The sequence below is a fragment of the Schistocerca serialis genome, unplaced genomic scaffold (assembly GCF_023864345.2).
Source record: "Schistocerca serialis cubense isolate TAMUIC-IGC-003099 unplaced genomic scaffold, iqSchSeri2.2 HiC_scaffold_1370, whole genome shotgun sequence".
Taxonomy (NCBI): Eukaryota; Metazoa; Arthropoda; class Insecta; order Orthoptera; family Acrididae; genus Schistocerca; species Schistocerca serialis.
Window position 1 is genome coordinate 11,611,277 of NW_026047592.1, and position 17,527 is coordinate 11,628,803.

Below are 17,527 nucleotides of genomic sequence, written 5' to 3' on the forward strand. Positions count from 1 at the left end.
CTATGCTTTGAACCATTCCTGTGACACTAGTTATAGATTCCGATGCTTCACTTCAGGTTTACTGTATCCCTTGGACCTTCTTATTGACGATGAAACACAGAAATTGCATCGGAATTAAATACAAAAGGCACAATGCAGACATAAGTACAAGAAGACTGACTCTTCTTACAGATTATGTTTTGAACCATTCCTGTGACACAAGTTATAGATTGCGATGCTTCACTTCAGGTTTGCTGTATACCTCTGACCTTCTTATTGACGATGAAACACAGAAATTGCATCGGAATTAAATACAAAAGGCACAATGCAGACATAAGTACAAGAAGACTGACTCTTCTTACAGATTATGTTTTGAACCATTCCTGTGACACAAGTTATAGATTGCGATGCTTCACTTCAGGTTTGCTGTATACCTCTGACCTTCTTATTGACGATGAAATACAGAATTTGCATCGGAATTAAATACAAAAGGCACAATGCCGACTTACGTACAAGAAGACTGACTCTTCCTACTGTCTATGTTTTGAACCATTCCTGTTACACTAGTTATAGATTCCGAAGCTTCACTTCAGGTTTACTGTATCCCTTGGACCTTCTTATTGACGATGAAACACAGAAATTGCATCGGAATTAAATACAAAAGGCACAATGCCGACTTAAGTACACGAAGACTGACTTTTCTTACTGCCTATGTTTTGAACCACTCCTGTGACACTAGTTATGGATTCGGATGCTTCACTTCTGGTTTACTGCATCCCTTGGACCTTCTTATTGACGATGAAAAACAGAAATTGCATCGGAATGAAATACAAAAGGCACAATGCCGACTTAAGGACAAGAAGACTGACTAATCTTACTGACTATGTTTTGAAACATTCCTGTGTCACTAGTTATAGATTCCGATGCTTCACTTCAGGTTTACTGTATACCTTGGACTTTCTAATTGACGATGAAACACAGATATTGCATCGGAATTAAATAGAAAAGGCACAATGACGACTTAAGTACAAGAAGACTGACTCTTCTTACTCTCTATGTTTTGAACCATTTCTGTGACACTAGTTATAGATTCCGATGCTCCACTTCAGGTTTACTGTCTCCCTTGGACCTTCTTATTGACGATGAAACACAGAAATTGCATCGGAATGAAATACAAAAGGCACAATACCGACTCAAGTACAAGAATACTGACTCTTCTTACTGTCTATATTTTGAACCATTCCTGTGACACTAGTTATAGATTCCGATGCTTCACTTCAGGTTTACCGTATCCCTCTGATCTTCTTATTGACGATGAAACACAGAAATTGCATCGGAATTAAACACAAAAGGCACAATGCCGACTTAAGTACAAATAGACTGACTCTTCTTACTGACTATGTTTAGAACCATTCCTGTGACACTGGTTATAGATTCTGATGCTTCACTTCAGGTTTACTGTACCCCTCTGACCTTCTTAGTGACGATGAAACACAGAATTGCAACGGAATTAAATACAAAAGGCACAATGCCGACTTAATGACAAGAAGACTGACTCTTTTTACTGACTATGTTTTGAACCATTCCTGTGACACTAGTTATGGATTTGGATGCTTTACTTCTGGTTTACTGTATCCCTCTGACCTTCTTATTGACGATGAAACACAGAAATTGCATCGGAAGTAAATAGTAAAGACACAATGCCGACTTAAGTACAAGAAGACTGACTTTTCTTACTGTCTATGTATTGAACCATTCCTGTGACACTAGTTATAGATTCCAATGCTTCACTTCAGGTTTACTGTATCCCTCTGATCTTCTTATTGACGATGAAACACAGAAATTGCATCGGAATTAAATACAAAAGGCACAAAGCCGACTTAAGTACAAGAGGACTGACTCTTCCTACTGTCAATGTTTTGAATCATTCCTGTGACACTAGTTATAGATTCCGGTGCTTCACTCCAGGTTTACTGTTTCCCTTGGACCTTCTTATTGACGATGAAACACAGAAATTGCATCAGAATTAAATAGAAAAGGTACAATGCCGACTTAAGTACAAGAAGACTGACGCTTCTTACTGACTATGATTTTGAACCATTCCTGTGACACTAGTTATAGATTCCGATGCTTCACTTCAGGTTTACTGTATCCCTTGGACCTTCTTATTGACGATGAAACACAGAAATTGCATCGGAATTAAATACAAAAGGCAAAATGCCGATTTAAGTACATGAAGACCGACTCTTTCTACTGACTATGTTTTGAACCATTCCTGTGACACTAGTTATAGATTCCGATGCTTCACTTCAGGTTTACTGTATCCCTTGGACCTTCTTCGTGACGATGAAACACAGAAATTGCATCGGAATTAAATACAAAAGGCACAATGCCGACTTAAGTACAAGAAGACAGACTCCTCTTACAGTCTATGCTTTGAACCATTCCTGTGACACTAGTTACACATTCCGATTCTTCACTCCAGGTTTACTGTATCCCTTGGACCTTTTTATTGACGATGAAACACAGAAATTGCATCGGAATTAAATACAAAATGCACAATGCCGACTTAAGGACAAGAAGGCTAACTCTTCTTACTGACAATGTTTTGAACCATTCCTGTGACACTAGCTATAGATTCCGATGCTTCACTTCAGGTTTACTGTATCCCTCTGACCTTCGTATTGACGATGAAACACAGAAATTGCATCGGAATTAAATACAAAAGGCACAATGCCGACTTAAGTACAAGAAGACTAACTCTTCTTACTGTCTATGTTTTGAACTATTCCTGTGACACTAGTTATAGATTCCGATGCTTCACTCCAGGTTTACTGTATCCCTCGGACCTTCTTGTTGACGATGAAACACAGAAATTGCATCGGAATTAAATACAAAAGGCACAATGCCGACTTAAGTACAAGAGGACTGACTCTTCCTATTGTCAATGTTTTGCATCATTCCTGTGACACTAGTTATAGATTCCGGTGCTTCACTCCAGGTTTACTGTTTCCCTTGGACCTTCTTATTGACGATGAAACACAGAAATTGCATCAGAATTAAATAGAAAAGGCACAATGCCGACTTAAGTACAAGAAGACTGACGCTTCTTACTGACTATGATTTTGAACCATTCCTGTGACACTAGTTATAGATTCCGATGCTTCACTTCAGGTTTACTGTATCCCTTGGACCTTCTTATTGACGATGAAACACAGATATTGCATCGGAATTAAATAGAAAAGGCACAATGCCGACTTAAGTACAAGAAGGCTGCCTCTTTTTACTGTCTATGTTTTGAACCATTTCTGTGACACTAGTCCAGATTGCGATGCTTCACTTCAGGTTTACTGTCTCCCTTGGACCTACTTATTGACGATGAAACACAGAAATTGCATCGGAATTAAATACAAAAGGCACAATACCGACTTAAGTACAAGAAGACTGACTCTTCTTACTGTCTATGTTTTGAACCATTCCTGTGACACTAGTTATAGATTCCGATGCTTCACATCAGGTTTACTGTATCCCTATGATGTTCTTAATGACAATGAAACACAGAAATTGCATCGGAATTAAATACAAAAGGCACAATGCTGACTTAAGTACAAGAAGACTGACTCTTCTTACAGTCTATGTTTTGAACCATTCCTGTGACACTAGTTATATGTTCCGATGCTTCACTTCAGGCTTACTGTATCCCTTGGACCTTCTTATTGACGATGAAACACAGAAATTGCATCAGAATTAAATAGAACAGGAACAATGCCGACATAAGTTCAAGAAGACTGACGCTTCTTACTGACTATGTTTTTCAACCATTCCTGTGACACTAGTTATAGATTCCGGTGCTTCACTCCAGGGTTACTGTTTCCCTTGGACCTTCTTATTGACGATGAAACACAGAAATTGCATCGGAATTAAATACAAAAGGCACAATGCCGACAAAAGTACAAGAAGACTGACTCTTCTTACTGACTATGTTTGAACCATTCCTATGTCACTAGTTACAGATTCCGATGCTTCACTTCAGGTTTACTGTATACCTTGGACCTTCTAATTGACGATGAAACACAGAGAATGCATCGGACATAAATAGAAAAGGCACAATGCCGACTTAAGTACACGAATGCTGCCTCTTTTTAATGTCTATGTTTTGAACCATTTCTGTGATACTAGTTATAGATTGCGATGCTTCACTTCAGGTTTACTGTCTCCCTTGGACCTTCTTATTGACGATGAAACACAGAAATTGCATCGGAATTAAATACAAAAGGTACAATACCGACTTAACTACAAGAAGACCGACACTTCTTACTGTCTATGTTTTGAACCATTCCTGTGACACTAGTTATAGATTCCGATACTTCACTTCAGGTTTACTGTATCCCTATGATCTTCTTATTGATGATGAAACACAGAAATTGCATCGGAATTAAATACAAAAGGCACAATCCCGACTTAAGTACAAGAGGACTGATCCTTCTTACTGTCTATGTTTTGAACCATTCCTGAGACACTAGCTATAGATTCCGATGCTTCACTTCAGGTTTACTGTAACCCTCTGACCTTCTCAATGATGATCAAACACAGAAATTGCATCGGAATTTAATACAAAAGGCACAATGCTGACTTAAGTACAAGAAGACTGACTCTTTTTGCAGTCTATGTTTTGAACCATTCCTGTGACACTAGTTATAGATTCCGATGTTTCACTTCAGGCTTACTGTATCCCTTGGACCTTCTTATTGACGATGAAACACAGAAATTGCATGGGAATTAAATAGAAATGGCACAATGCCGTCTTAAGTACAAGAGTACTGACTCTTCTTCCTTCTATGTCTTGAACCATTCCGGTGACACTAGTCATAGATTCCGATGCTTCACCACAGGTTTACTGTATCCCTTGGACCTTCTTATTGACGATGAAACACAGAAATTGCATCCGAATTAAATACAAAGGGCAAATTGCCGACTTAAGTGCACGAAGACTGACTCCTCTTACTGCCTATGTTTTGAACCATTCCTGTGACTCTAGTTATAGATTCCGATGCTACACTCCAAGTTTACTGTATCCCATGGACCTTCTTATTGACGATGAAAAACAGAAATTGCATCGGAATTAAATACAGAAGGCACAATGCCGACTTAAGGACAAGAAGACTGACTCTTCTTACTGACTATGTTTGAACCATTCCTGTGTCACTAGTAATAGATTCCGATGCTTCACTTCCGGTTTACTGTATACCTTGGACCTTCTAATTGTCGATGAAACACAGAGATCGCATCGGAATTAAATAGAAAAGGCACAATGCCGACTTAAGTACAAGAATGCTGCCTCTTTTAACTGTCTATGTTTTGAACCATTTCTGTGACACTAGTTATAGATTGCGATGCTTCACTTCAGGTTTACTGTCTCCCTTGGACCTTCTTATTGACGATGAAACACAGAAATTGCATCGGAATTAAATACAAAAGGCACAATACCGACTTAAGTACAAGAAGACTGAGTCTTCTTACTGTCTATGTTTTGAACCATTCCTGTGTCGCTAGTTATAGATTCCGATGCTTCACTTCAGGTTTACTGTATCCCTATGATCTTCTTATTGACGATGAAACACAGAAATTGCATCGGAATATAATACAAAAGGCATAATGCTGACTTAAGTATAAGATGACTGACTCTTCTTACAGTCTATGTTTTGAACCATTCCCGTGACACTAGTTATAGATTCCGATGCTTCACTTCAGGTTTACTGTATCCCTTGGACCTTCTTATTGACGATGAAACACAGAAATTGCATCGGAATAAAACACAAAAGGCACAATGCCGACTTAAGTACAAAAAGACTGCCTCATCTCACTGACTATGCTTTGAACCATTCCTGTGACACTAGTTATAGATTCCGATGCTTCACTTCAGGTTTACTGTATCCCTTGGACCTTCTTATTGACGATGAAACAGAGAAGTTGCATCGGAATTAAATACAAAAGGCACAATGCCGACTTAAGGACAAGAAGACTGACTCTTTTTACTGACTATGTTTTGAACCATTTCTGTGACACTAGTTATAGATTCCGATGCTTCACTTCAGTTTTACTGTATCCCTCTGATCTTCTTATTGACGATGAAACACAGAAATTGCATCGGAATTAAATAGAAAAGGCACAATGCCGACTTAAGTACAAGAAAACTGACTCTTCTTACTGTTTATGTTTTGAACCATTCCTGTGACACTAGTTATAGATTCCGATGCTTCACTTCAGGCTTACTGTATCCCTTGGACCTTCTTATTGACGATGAAACACAGAAATTGCATCGGAATTAAATACAAAAGGCTAATGCCGACTTAAGTACAAGAAGACTGACTCTTCCTACTGTCTATGTTTTGAACCATTCCTGTTACACTAGTTATAGATTCCGATGCTTCACTTCAGGTTTACTGTATCCCTTGGACCTTCTTATTGACGATGAAACACAGATATTGCATCGGTTTTAAATACAAAAGGCACAATGCCGACTTAAGTACACGAAGACTGACTCTTTTTACTGCCTATGTTTTGAACCACTCCTGTGACACTAGTTATAGATTCCGATGCTACACTCCAGGTTTACTGTATCCCTTGGTCCTTCTTATTGACGATGAAAAATAGAAATTGCATCGGAATTAAATACAAAAGGCACAATGCCAACATAAGGACAAGAAGACTTACTCTTCTTACTGACCATGTTTTGAACCATTCCTGTGACACTAGTTATAGATTCCGATGCTTCACTTCAGGTTTACATTATCCCTCTTACCTTCTTATTGACGATGAAACACAGAAATTGCATCGGAATTAAATGGAACAGGCACAATGCCGACTTAAGTACAAGAAGACTGACTCTTCTTACTGTCTATGTTTTTGGACCATTCCTGTGACACTAGTTATAGATTCCGATGTTCCACACCAGGTTTACTGTATCCCTTGGACCTTCTTATTGACGATGTAACACAGAAATTGCATCGGAATTAAATAGAAAAGGCCCAATGCCGACTTAAGTACAAGAGGACTGACTCTTCCTACTGTCAATGCTTTGAACCATTCCTGTGACACTAGTTATAGATTCCAGTGCATCACTCCAGGTTTACTGTTTCCCTTGGACCTTCTTATTGACGATGAAACACAGAAATTGAATCGGAATTAAATACAAAAGGCACAATACCGACTTAAGTACAAGAAGACTGACTCTTCTTACTGTCTATGTTTTGAACCATTCCTGTGACACTAGTTATAGATTCCGATGCTTCACTTCAGGTTTACTGTATCCCTATGATCTTCTTATTGACGATGAAACACAGAAATTGCATCGGAATTAAATACAAAAGGCACAATGCTGACTTAAGTACAAGAAGACTGACTCTTCCGACTGTCTATGTTTTAAACCATTCCTGTGACACTAGTTATAGATTCCGATGCTTCACGTCAGGCTTACTGTATCCCTTGGACCTTCTTATTGACGATGAAACACAGAAATTGCATCGGAATTAAACACAAAAGGCACAATGCCGTTTTAAGTACAAAAAGACTGACTCTTCTTACTGACTATGCTTTGAACCATTCCTGTTACACTAGTTATAGATTCCGATGCTTGACTTCAGGTTTACGTTATCGCTCTTACCTTCATATTGACGATGAAACACAGAAATTGCATCGGAATTAAATAGAAAGGCACAATGCCGACTTAAGTACAAGAGGACTGACTCTTCCTACTGTCAATGTTTTGAACCATTCCTGTGACACTAGTTATAGATTCCGGTGCTTCACTCCAGGTTTACTGTTTCCCTTGGACCTTCTTATTGACGATGAAACACAGAAATTGCATCGGAATTAAATACAAAAGGCACAATGCCGACTTAAGTACACGAAGACTGACTTTTCTTACTGCCTATGTTTTGAACCACTCCTGTGACACTAGTTATGGATTCGGATGCTTCACTTCAGGTTTACTGTATCCCTCTGATCTTCTAATTGACGATGAAACACAGAAATTGCATCGGAATTAAATACAAAAGGCACAATGCCGACGTAAGTACAAGAGGACCGATCCTTCTTACTGTCTATGTTTTGAACCATTCCTGAGACACTAGTTATAGATTCCGATGCTTCACTTCAGGTTTACTGTAACCCTCTGACCTTCTTATTGATGATGAAACACAGAAATTGCATCGGAATTAAATGCAAAAGGGACAATGCAGACATAAGTACAAGAAGACTGACTCTTCCTACAGATTATGTTTTGAACCATTCCTGTGACACAAGTTATAGATTGCGATGCTTCACTTCAGGTTTGCTGTATACCTCTGACCTTCTTATTGACGATGAAACACAGAATTTGCATCGGAATTAAATACAAAAGGCACAATGCCGACTTACGTACAAGAAGACTGACTCTTCCTACTGTCTATGTTTTGAACCATTCCTGTTACACTAGTTATAGATTCCGATGCTTCACTTCAGGTTTACTGTTTCCCTTGGACCTTCTTATTGACGATGAAACACAGAAATTGCATCGGAATTAAATACAAAAGGCACAATGCCGACTTAAGTACACGAAGACTGACTATTCTTACTGCCTATGTTTTGAACCACTCCTGTGACACTAGTTATAGATTCCGATGCTACAATCCAGGTTTACTGTATCCCTTGGACCTTCTTATTGACGATGAAAAACAGAAATTGCATCGGAATTAAATACAAAAAGTACAATGCCGACTTAAGGACAAGAAGACTGACTCTTCTTACTGACTATGTTTTGAACCATTCCTGTGACACTAGTTATAGATTCCGATGCTTGACTTCAGGTTTACGTTATCGCTCTTACCTTCATATTGACGATGAAACACAGAAATTGCATCGGAATTAAATAGAAAGGCGCAATGCCGACTTAAGTACAAGAGGACTGACTCTTCCTACTGTCAATGTTTTGAACCATTCCTGTGACACTAGTTATAGATTCCGGTGCTTCACTCCAGGTTTACTGTTTCCCTTGGACCTTCTTATTGACGATGAAACACAGACATTGCATCAGAATTAAATAGAAAATGCACAATGCCGACTTAAGTACAAGAAGACTGACGCTTCTTACTGACTATGTTTTTGAACCATTCCTGTGACACTAGTTATAGATTCCGATGCTTCACTCGAGGTTTATTGTATCCCTCTGACCTTCCTATAGACGATGAAACACAGAAATTGCATCCGAATTAAATACAAAAGGCACAATACCGACTTAAGTACAAGAAGACTGACTCTTCTTACTGACTATGTTTTGAACCATTCCTGTGACACTAGTTATAGATTCCGGTGCTTCACTCCAGGTTTACTGTTTCCCTTGGACCTTCTTATTGACGATGAAACACAGACATTGCATCAGAATTAAATAGAAAATGCACAATGCCGACTTAAGTACAAGAAGACTGACTCTTCTTACTGACTATGCTTTGAACCATTCCTGTGACACTAGTTATACATTCCGATGCTTCACTTGAGGTTTACTGTATCCCTTGGACCTTCTTATTGACGATGAAACTCAGAAATTGCATCGGAATTAAATACAAGAGGTACAATGCCAACTTAAGTACAAGAAGACTGACTCTTTTACTGACTATGTTTGAACCATTCCTGTGACACTAGTTATGGATTCGGATGCTTCACTTCTGGTTCACTGTATCCCTCTGACCGTCTTATTGACGATGAAACACAGAAATTGCATCGGAATTAAATAGAAAAGGCACAATGCCGACCTAAGTACAAGACGACTGACTTTTCTTACTGTCTATGTTTTGAACTATTCCTGTGACACTTCAGGTTTACTGTATACCTTGGACCTTCTAATTGACGATGAAACACAGAGATTGCATCGGAATTAAATAGAATAGGCACAATGCCGACTTAAGTACAAGAAGGCTGCCTCTTTTTACTGTCTATGTTTTGAACCATTTCTGCGACACTAGTTATAGATTGCGATGTTTCACTTCAGGTTTACTGTCTCCCTTGGACCTTCTTATTGACGATGAAACACAGAAATTGCATCGGAATTAAATACAAAAGCCACAATACCGACTTAAGTACAAGAAGACTGACTCTTCTTACTGTCTATGTTTTGAACCATTCCTGTGACACTAGTTATAGATTCCGATGCTTCACTTCAGGTTTACTGTATCCCTATGATCTTCTTATTGACGATGAAACACAGAAATTGCATGGGAATTAAATAGTAAAGACACAATGCCGACTTAAGTACAAGATGACTGACTTTTCTTACTGTCTATGTTTTGAACCATTCCTGTGACACTAGTTATAGATTGCGATGCTTCACTTCAGGTTTACTGTCTCCCTTGGACCTTCTTATTGACGATGAAACGAAGAAATTTCATCGGAATTAAATACAAAAGGCACAATACCGACTTAAGTACAAGAAGACTGACTCTTCTTACTGTCTTTGTTTTGAACCATTCCTGTGACACTAGTTATAGATTCCGATGCTTCACTTCAGGTTTACTGTAACCCTCTGATCTTCTTATTGATGATGAAACACAGAAATTGCATCGGAATTAAATACAAAAGGCACAATGCAGACTAAGTACAAGAAGACTGACTCTTCTTACAGACTATGTTTTGAACCATTCCTGTGACACTAGTTATAGATTGCGATGCTTCACTTCAGGTTTGCTGTATCCCTCTGCCCTTCTTATTGACGATGAAACACAGAATTTGCATTGGAATTAAATACAAAAGGCACAATGCCGACTTAAGTACAAGAAGACTGACTCTTCCTACTGTCTATGTTTTGAACCATTCCTGTGACACTAATTACAGATTCCGATGCTTCACTTCAGGTTTACTGTATCCCTTGGACCTTCTTATTGACGTTGAAACACAGAAATTGCATCGGAATTAAATACAAAAGGCACAATGCCGATATAAGAAATGAAGACCGACTCTTTCTACTGACAATGTTTTGAACCATTCCTGTGACACTAATTAAAGATTCCGATGCATCACTTCAGGTTTACTGTATCCCTTGGACCTTCTTCTTGACGATGAAACACAGAAATTGCATCGGAGTTAAATACAAAATGCACAATGCCGACTTAAGTACAAGAAGACTGACTCTTCTTACAGTCTATGCTTTGAACCATTCCTGTGACACTAGTTACACATTACGATTCTTCACTCCAGGTTTACTGTATCCCTTGGACCTTTTTATTGATGATGAAACACAGAAATTGCATCGGAATTAAATACAAAAGGCACAATGCCGACTTAAGTACAAGAAGACTTACTCTTCTTTCTGACTATGCTTTGAACCATTCTCGTGACACTAGTTATAGATTCCGATGCTTCACTTCAGGTTTACTGTATCCCTTGGACCTTCGTATTGACGATGAAACACAGATATTGCATCGGAATGGAATAGAAAAGGTACAATGCCGATTAAAGTAGAAGAAGACTGATTCTTCTTACTGTTTATGTTTGAACCATTCCTGTGACACTAGTTATAGATTCCGATGCTTCACTTCAGGTTTACTGTATCCCTCTGACCTTCCTATAGACCATGAAACACAGAAATTGCATCCGAATTAAATACAAAAGGCACAATATCGACTTAAGTACAAGAAGACTGACTCTTCCTACTGTCTATGTTTTGAACCATTCCTGTGACACTAGTTATAGATTTCCATGCTACACTTCAGGTTTACTGTATCCCTCTGACCTACTTATTGACGATGAAACACAGAAATTGCATCGGAATTAAATACAAAAGGCACAATGCCGATTTAAGTACAAGAAGACTGACTCTTCTTTCTGACTATGCTTTGAACCATTCTCGTGACACTAGTTATAGATTCCGATGCTTCACTTCAGGTTTACTGTATCCCTTAAACCTTCTTATTGACGATGAAACACAGAAATTGCATCGGATTTAAATACAAAAGGCACAATGTCGACTTAAGTACAAGAAGACTGACTCTCCCTTCTGACTATGTTTGAACCATTCCTGTGTCACTAGCTATAGATTCCGATGCTTCACTTCAGGTTTACTGTATACCTTGGACCTTATAATTGACGATGAAACACAGAGATTGCATCGGAATTAAATAGAAAAGGCACAATGCCGACTTAAGTACAAGAAAGCTGCCTCCTCTTACTGTCTATGTTTTGAACCATTTCTGTGACACTAGTTATAGATTGCGATGCTTCACTTCAGGTTTACTGTCCCCCTTGGACCTTCTTATTGACGATGAAACACAGAAATTGCATCGGAATTAAATACAAAAGGCACAATACCGACTTAAGTACATGAAGACTGACTCTTCTTACTGTCTATGTTTTGAACCATTCCTGTGACACTAGTTATAGATTCCGATGCTTCACATCAGGTTTACTGTATCCCTATGATCTTCTTATTGACGATGAAACACAGAAATTGCATCGGAATTAAATACAAAAGGCACAATGCTGACTTAAGTACAAGAAGACTGACTCTTCTTACTATGTTTTGAACCATTCCTGTGACACTAGTTATAGATTCTGATGCTTCACTTCAGGCTTAATGTATCCCTTGGACCTTCTTATTGACGATGAAACACAGAAATTGCATCGGAATTAGACACAAAAGGCACAATGCCGACTTAAGTACAAAAAGACTGACTCTTCTTAATGACTATGCTTTGAACCATTCCTGTGACACTAGTAATAGACTGCGATGCTTCACTTCAGGTTTGCTGTATCCCTCTGGCCTTCTTATTGACGATGAAACACAGAATTTACATCGGAATTAAATACAAAAGGCTCAATGACGACTTAAGTACAAGAAGACTGACTCTTCTACTGTCTATGCTTTGAACCATTCCTGAGGCACTAGTTATAGATTCCGATGCTTCACATCATTTTTACCTTAACCCTCTGACCTTCTTATTGATGATCAAACACAGAAATTGCATCGGAATTAAATACAAAAGGCACAATGCAGACTTAAGTACAAGAAGACTGACTCTTCTTACAGACTATGTTTTGAACCATTCCTGTGACACTGGTTATAGATTGCGATGCTTCACTTCAGGTTTGCTGTATCCCTCTGACCTTCTTATTGACGATGAAACACAGAATTTGCATCGGAATTAAATACAAAAGGCGCAATGCCGACTTAAGTACAAGAAGACTGACTCTTCCTACTGTCTATGTTTTGAACCATTCCTGTGACACTAGTTATAGATTCCGATGCTTCACTTCAGGTTTACTGTATCCCTTGGACCTTCTTATTGACGATGAAACACAGAAATTGCATCGGAATTAAATACAAAAGGCACAATGCCGATTTAAGTACATGAAGACCGACTCTTTCAACTGACTATGTTTTGAACCATTCCTGTGACACTAGTTATAGATTCCGATGCTTCACATCAGGTTTACTGTATCCCTATGATCTTCTTATTGACGATGAAACACAGAAATTGCATCGGAATTAAATACAAAAGGCACAATGCTGACATAAGTACAAGAAGACTGACTCTTCTTACTGTCTATGTTTTGAACCATTCCTGTGACATTAGTTATAGATTCCGATGCTTCACTTCAGGCTTACTGTATCCCTTGGACCTTCTTATTGACGATGAAACACAGAAATTGCATCGGAATTAAATACAAAAGGCACAATGCCTACTTAAGGACAAGAAGACTGACTCTTCTTATTGTCTATGCTTTGAACCATTCCATTGTCACTAGTTATAGATTCCGATGCTTCACTCCAGGTTTACTGTATCCCTTGGACCTTCTTATTGACGATGAAACACAGAAATTGCATCGGAATTAAATAGAAAAGGCACAATGCCGTCTTAAGTACAAGAGTACTGACTCTTCTTCCTTCTATGTTTTGAACCATTCCGGTGACACTAGTCATAGATTCCGATGCTTCACCACAGGTTTACTGTATCCCTTGGACCTTCTTATTGACGATGAAACACAGAAATTGCAACGGAATTAAATACAAAGTTCAAAATGCCGACTTAAGTACACGAAGACTGACTCTTCTTACTGCCTATGTTTTGAACCATTCCTGTGACACTAGTTATAGATTCCGATGCTACACTCCAAGCTTACTGTATCCCTTGGACCTTCTTATTGACGATGAAAAACAGAAATTGCATCGGAATTAAATACAAAAGGCACAATGCCGGCTTAAGGACAAGAAGACTGACTCTTCTTACTGTTTATGTTTTGAACCATTCCTGTGACACTAGTTATAGATTCCGACGCTTCACTCTAAGTTTACTGTATCCCTTGGACCTTCTTATTGACGATGAAAAACAGAAATTGAATCGGAATTAAATACAAAAGGCACAATGCCGACTTAAGGACAAGAAGACTGACTCTTCTTACTGACTATATTTTGAAACATTCCTGTGACACTAGTTATAGGTTCCGATGCTTCACTTCATGTTTACATTATCCCTCTTACCATCTTATTGACGATGAAACACAGATATTGCATCGGAATTAAATGGAACAGGCACAATGCCGACTTAAGTACAAGAAGACTGACTCTTCTTACTGCCTATGTTTTTGAACCATTCCTGAGACACTAGTTACAGATTCCGATGCTTCACTCCAGGTTTACTGTATCACATGGACCTTCTTATTGACGATGAAACACAGAAATTGCATCGGAATTAAATAGAAAAGGCACAATGCCGACTTAAGTACAAGAGGACTGACTCTTCCTACTGTCAATGTTTTGAATCATTCCTGTGACACTAGTTATAGATTCCGGTGCTTCACTCCAGGTTTACTGTTTCCCTTGGACCTTCTTATTGACGATGAAACACAGAAATTGCATCAGAATTAAATAGAAAAGGCACAATGCAGACTTAAGTACAAGAAGACTGACGCTTCTTACTGACTATGTTTTTGAACCATTCCTGTGACACTAGTCATAGATACCGATGCTTAACTTCAATATTACTGTATCCCTCTGACGTTTTTATTGACGATGAAACACAGAAATTCCATCGGAAATAAATACAAAAGGCACAATGCCGACTTAAGTACAAGAAGACTGACTCTTCCTACTGTCTATGTTTTGAACCATTCCTGTGAAACTAGTTACAGATTCCGATGCTTCACTTCAGGTTTACTGTATCCCGCTGACCTTCTTATTGACGATGAAACAGAGAAATTGCATCGGAATTAAATACAAAAGGCACAATGCCGACTTAAGAACAAGAATACTGACTCTTCTTACTGACTATGTTTTGAACCATTCTCGTGACACTAGTTGTAGATTCCGATGCTTCACTTCAGGTTTACTGTATCCCTTAAACCTTCTTATTGACGATGAAACACAGAAATTGCATCGGAATTAAATACAAAAGGCACAATGCCGCCTTAAGTACAAGAAGACTGACTCTTCTTACTGAATATGTTTGAACCATTCCTGTGTCACTAGTTATAGATTCCGATGCTTCACTTCAGGTTTTCTGTATACCTTGGACCTTCTAATTGACGATGAAACACAGAGATTGCATCGGAATTAAATAGAAAAGGCACAATGCCGACTTAAGTACAAGAAGGCTGCCTCTTTTTACAGTCTATGTTTTGAACCATTTCTGTGACACTAGTTATAGATTGCGATGCTTCACTTCAGGTTTACTGTCTCCCTTGGACCTTCTTATTGACGATGAAACACAGAAATTGCATCGGAATTAAATACAAAATTCACAATACCGACTTAAGCACAAGAAGGCTGACTCTTCTTACTGTCTATGTTTTGAATCATTCCTGTGACACTAGTTACAGATTCCGATGCTTCACTTCAGGTTTACTGTATCCCTATGATCTTCTTATTGACGATGAAACACAGAAATTGCATCGGAACTAAATAGAAAAGGCACAATGCTGACTTAAGTACAAGAAGACTGACTCTTCTTACTGTCTATGTTTTGAACCATTCCTGTGACACTAGTTATAGATTCTGATGCTTCACTTCAGGCTTACTGTATCCCTTGGACCTTCTTATTGACGATGAAACACAGATATTGCGTCGGAATTAAACACAAAAGGCACAATACCGACTTAAGTACAAAAAGACTGACTCTTCTTACTGACTATGCTTTGAACCATTCTTGTGACACTAGTTATAGATTCCGATGCTTCACTTCAGGTTCACTGTATCCCTCTGACCTTCTTATTGAGGATGAAATACAGAAATTGCATCGGAAATAAATAGAATAGGCTGAATGCCGACTTAAGTACAAGAAAACAGACTCTTTTTACTGACTATGTTTGAACCATTCCTGTGACACTAGTTATCGATACGGATGCTTCACTTCTGGTTCACTGTATCCCTCTGACCTTCTTATTGAGGATGAAATACAGAAATTGCATCGGAAATAAATAGAAAAGGCACAATGCCGACTTAAGTACAAGACGACTGACTTTTCTTACTGTCTATGTTTTGAACAATTCCTGTGACACTAGTTATAGATTCCGATGCTTCACTTCAGGTTTACTGTATCCCTCTGATCTTCTTATTGACGATGAAACACAGAAATTGCATCGGAATTAAATACAAAAGGCACAATGCCGACTTACGTACAAGAGGACTGATCTTTCTTACTGTCTATGATTTGAACCATTCCTGTGACACTAGTAATAGATTCCGATGCCTCACTTCAGGTTTACTGTATCCCTCTGACATTCTTATTGATGTTGAAACACAGAAATTGCATCGGAATTAAATACAAAAGGCACAATGCAGACTTAAGTACAAGAAGACTGACTCTTCTTACTGACTATGTTTTGAAGCATACCTGTGACACTAGTTATAGATTGCGATGCTTCACTTCAGGTTTGCTGTATCCCTCTGACCTTCTTAATGACGATGAAACACAGAATTTGCATTGGAATTAAATACAAATGGCACAATGCCGACTTAAGTACAAGAAGACTGACTCTTCCTACTGTCTATGTTTTGAACCATTCCTGTGACAGTAGTTATAGATTCCGATGCTTCATTCCAGGTTTACTGTATCCCTTGGACCTTCTTATTGACGATGAAACACAGAAATTGCATCGGAATTAAATAGAAAAGGCACAATGCCGACTTAAGTACAAGAGGACTGATCCTTTTTACTGTCTATGTTTTGAACCATTCCTGAGACACTAGTTATAGATTCCGATGCTTCACTTCAGGTTTGCTGTATCCCTCTGACCGTCTTATTGACGATGAAACACAGAATTTGCATCGGAATTAAAAACAAAAGCCACAATGCCGACTTAAGTATAAGAAGACTGACTCTTCGTACTGACTATGTTTGAACCATTCCTGTGTCACTAGTTATAGATTCCGATGCTTCACTTTAGGTTTACTGCATACCTTGGACTTTATAATTGACGATGCAACACAGAGATTGCATCGGAATTAAATAGAAAAGGCACAATGCCGACTTAACTACAAGAAGGCTGCCTCTTTTTACTGTCTATGTTTTGAACCATTTCTGTG